Genomic DNA, 4,927 nt, shown 5'->3' with positions numbered 1-4,927 from the left:
TCCAAAGATCTCCCATTAATCTCATTTTGAGACATGCCAGAGACATTGCACTTGGGATAGATAAATTATTTCTTAGTTTTTTTGTTTGTTTGTTTTTTCTGGATAGTCTTTCTATTTTTCTTTTTTGACTCAGGTTTAGATTTTGGAAGGTTGTGTTTCAAACTGCATACATATTTACACTGAGATCAGGTTTTTTTAAAAAAAGTGAAGACACAATTAAAATTAAATTAAAAAATGAGTTCACTGCACTATTGTATGTTGACCATTGTGACTGTTTGGAGCATAAAACATTGTCAGGCCCGTTTCTGAATCTCATTCCACCAGGCAGATGCACCAACATGCCCTTGAAACATTAGCTGGCACATTCTGAAGAAATGTAGACGGCTTAGAGGCCAAGACGTTTTCCCTCGAGTTTGCACCTATTTTAAATCTGTCCTGTAAAAAAAACGAACTGTACTACTCAGAGTTTACAACCCAAATGGACTCTGCTTGCCGTTTTATATGAAAGAACGGTTAATATCAACAGTTTTAAAACGCTGTAAGATTTACGGGGTTGTATGGATATCGTTTAAAACTATTTGACACCAGCTGCGATGGAGAATTTTTGGGGCCTCGGGAAGCACAGGGGTTCGTTTTCACGCTAGTTTAATAAACAGAAACCGCATATTTTGTTCCACTAGCCTTTTTATTTTTTCATCGCTTTTCTTCTCATCACCTTTGAGGAATGGCGGCAGTCCCGCTGGTCTTGCACTTGACTCATCCCAGTTGAAACCGCAGTAGTTTAACGGCGTTTTTTTATTTGTTTCTGCATTCTTTAACGAGGCCTTTCGCAGGCTATTTGAGATCAGTATCGCGCATGACACGCACCATATATCACCAATAAAAAATGTCTTTTGATTTTATACGGTGAAATCCTACTCCGAGCCCTCATCCCCGGGCGGAAACTAAAACATTTTTTTTAACATCACGGGGAGGCTTCCAGACCGGTCCATCTCTGTCATTTACGCTACCGCGGGAGAGAAATTCGAAGGGCTGCTGGATTAGTTTCAGTAACACAAAACTTATCTCTCCCTCAACGGCAGTCGGGGGCCATAAAGCACGAGCATGTGTTGCTTCATACTGTGTTTAATTAGTGGCTGTTGGGAAATAATTTATGTTTTTGTTTTTAATGTCTGTTGGTCATGCATCGCCTGCTGCTAAGTCACTTAATGCCATATGTATCAAGTAAGACTTAATATATGCGTGTAGAAAATTCCCTTTCCAACAAATTCCATTTTCCAGTGTGCCTGTGCCATACATTAGACATGACATAGTTTAATATTTCACACAAGTCATATGTATATATTAATTTTCAAGGTGAAAACTATCATTTGTGGCCACTATAAACAATTATTCTGATTTCTCATTTATGCTTATTGCATCATTTCTATCCTGTTGAAAATATTTACATGACAGGTTGTAGCTCCTGTACTTGTTTTACTTTCATTTCCATGTTGCCATGGGATTGTGGACATTTCCCAGTATATACAAAAAAAAAAAAAAACAACATAACCAAGGGGATGCAAGTCAATCCCAAAAGACCCAGACAATGAAGCCTGTGGTGTCAGTTTGGTGTGAGATTGTTAAATGAGTCCTTTTGTCTTTTTAGAGTGAGTTAAAAAGCATGCACGCACATACACATGTACACACACACGCATACACACCACAGCACACACATGTGCATGCACACACACCACACCACTCACACACACAAATTCATGCATGCACGCACACACGCACACACACACATACACACACACAAGTACTGTGAGCCAGGTGGGGTACCCCCAGATCCACTGTGGGATTTTATTTTTATTTTATTTTTTTTTACCTCTCAGGCCTTTACGTGTTTTAGACACTAGGTGGTGCTTACATTCCTCTTTTGTTTCTGGGACGGATATCCGGGGGGAGGGAGGGCCGCACGGTGAAAGCACTAAGCGTGGTACGACAGGGTATCGCTGTGCCACTCGAGCCCCCCTTACCCCCCACCCTCCACCCCCCCAGGACCAAAGAGCAGGCTGCAAAAAAAAAAAAAAAAAGCACTGGCTATCAGGAGGAAATCCCCATATAGCGTGCTATCAAAGACAGAGATGACACGGATTCCCTGTCTTCAGCATTGTTCTTTCATCTCTGCGTGCTCTCTCTCTCTCTTTCTCTCACTCTCTTTCTCTCTCTCTCTCTCTCTCTCTCTCTCTCTCTCTCTCTCACTCTCTTTCTCTCTCTCTCTCTCTCTCTCTCTCTCTCTCTCTGTCTCTCTCTCTCTCTCTCTCTCTCTCACTCTCTTTCTCTCTCTCTCTCTCTCTCTCTCTCTCCCTGTGCACGTGTTGGGAGAGCGCAACTTATCCCGGCGCTGCTGTTCTGAACCAGTCTGTCTCCGGTTAGTTCAGCTCTCCGAACACTGTTCGGGGCCACCGGACCGACCGGCGTGACTGGGGGGGGGGGGGGGGCGCGAGTCGAATTAACTCAATCTACCGCTGCGATCTGGGCGGGGCGGGGCGGCGCGGGGCGGGGCGGGGCGGGGCGAGGCGGCGCGTTTGCTCCGCGGTGTCTCGTCTCTTTAGAGGGAGTCCTGCAGGAATGCGGCTGTTACTCAGGGCCGCGCACCGAGCTCTCGAGCTCCGGTAAGGCGCGCGTCTCTCCGTGACATTTCCGTGAAAAGGGGAGCCGCCCCCAGGCTGTGATGCAGACGGGCGGGGGTGGGGGGGGCCGGGGGGGGCGGGGGGGGGAGAGGGGAGCGCACGCAGACGAGCACGCTCGGCCGACTTGCTATGTCCTCGCAACCGCAAGCCGCAATCACAGCGCCGGTCCTATAAGAACGGTCCCGTTTACTGCCTTCTTCTTTGCCTACCTTTGCAGCGGTTGAGTCGCGTCTCCCCTGTTGGCCTGGCGTACGGCCAGCCAGACTCGGAGAGCGTGTTCTTGCGCATTACCTATGTAAATGGAGCAGACGAAGCGCCGCGCTTTTTCGCTCAAGGGTACAACAGCGCTACCCCACCCAATGCGGGATTTAGACCGATAACCGAGCTCGTCACGGCTGCCCTCAGATCCAGGAAACTCCTCTTCGTCTTCGTCTTCTTTTTTTCCCTCTTCGATTGTGAATATTTTAAAGTTTTAGTTACAATGACAGTAGCCCTTCAAAGTGGCAACATCATTCACTGGGTTTTGTATTGCTGTAAAAATGGTGGAATCTCCCCCCCCCTCCCCTTGTCCTTCGTCGTGAGCGTGTTAAGTGTTGCCACATCAGGCTCCTTCTCACTGGGGCGCTCCGGGCCCAGTCTGCGATCGGATGGGGAAAAGTCAGCGCGACACCCTCCGTCACCCCAAACGCTAGCGATCCGCGGAAGCGACTGGAAGATGAAGGGATACAGGGCACCGGCATGTCACTTTGGATCAGAATATGAGGCGTCAGCCCTGGAACACTTCCTCCTCCTCCTGCTCCTCCTCCTCCTCCTCCTGTCTTTTTTTTCCCTCTATCGCTTTTTTTTCTGTGTTGTACGTAAATGCCAAGTGCAACACAAGAGGAACACTCACTCTTTTTTGTTGTTTTTTTTTTTTTTGTTGTCACAGACAGTAAGTCAGTAATTATTTGCATATACATATGTTTATACCCTGAGAACAGTAACACAGAGGACCTGCCTTTCCACCAATGGCAAAACTGTGGACCCGCCCTTCCACCAATAGCAAAGCTCGGGACCTGCCCTTCCACCAATGGCAGGACCAGAATCACTGGCAGAGCCCGCCCAGCCGGTGTGCAGTTGGCACCCGGAGAGGTCATTGTCCCCTCAGAGGGGTAATGCTTAATCTTCCCGCACGCAGGCCATGCTCTGGGCCGGTGGCACTTCACGTACGACAGTTAGCATGTGGTGGGTTTCCATGACGAGGATCCAGGAGGCCGGGGGCCAGCGCTGCAATCCTTCCCGCCCACTCTTTTTTTTTTTTCCACCGGTGCTTTCCAGAGGATCTGTCTGAAAAATAGCTTATTATCGTCTTTCGCTGTGAAGCATGGCGGGGGGATAAAGGAAGGAAGGTGAGCGGGAAACCTCAGCGTTGACGTCCAACACGCGGGCCCTCAGCTGTGGTACCGGCTGGAACGGCTATCAAGGCTCTGTTTCTGATGGCCATGGCCATTAGCCTGCTAGGCTAACGGGTGGCTAGCGCCGCACTGGGTTTGGTCTGGGTTGTTAAACCAGGGAACTGGAGCAAGAATAATAGCATTGAAAAAATTACGTGGAAAAATTATGTGGTCCAAGGATGGTTGTGGCCCTAGATGAGCGCACGGCGGGTTTATGCCGGCTGAACTGGACGTTTTCTGTGCGGTCAGTTCACCGGTCACTCCCCAGTCCTTACCACAATCGCGGCAACAGGACGCGGACGCGGGCAGGGACGCGGACGCCACACCCTGCTATGCATCCCCGCGGTGGCGGCTGCCTCTCTCATTAATCTGAAGCCTGCGGACCCGTCCGGCAGCCTGTGGCAGGTCGACCGCTCGTTTATTCTGTTTATAATAGCGAGGCCCCCGTGATAAATATCCCGCAGAGTGTGCGCACGTGCTAAAATATTCATAAAACCAAACTCTTCGTTTACAAATAGGGGCGGGAATCCAATAAATTCGAAAGCGGGCTACGCTAACAGTTATGTTTTGTCTTTGTTTTTTTTTTATGTACGCACAAGCTCTGAAGAGGACGTCCAAATGAATTCATTCCGTAATCACTTCTAACCTGTAGCAGTCTGCCTGCGGTGAAATTAGCATTGGCCAAGATTTTGGAGGGGAACGCTTCGCGGATGGCGCCCGTCCAGGTGTCTTTTGACGGTTGTGGTAATCAGAATTTAACGAGGAGTGCCAAGCTCCAGAAATCATAACTGGAAATATATAAAATGGAATGCCTTT

The sequence above is a fragment of the Anguilla anguilla genome, chromosome 2 (assembly GCF_013347855.1).
Source record: "Anguilla anguilla isolate fAngAng1 chromosome 2, fAngAng1.pri, whole genome shotgun sequence".
NCBI classification, from domain to species: Eukaryota; Metazoa; Chordata; class Actinopteri; order Anguilliformes; family Anguillidae; genus Anguilla; species Anguilla anguilla.
The sequence above is the reverse complement of the archived record's forward strand: the minus strand, read 5'-3'. Positions refer to the sequence as shown.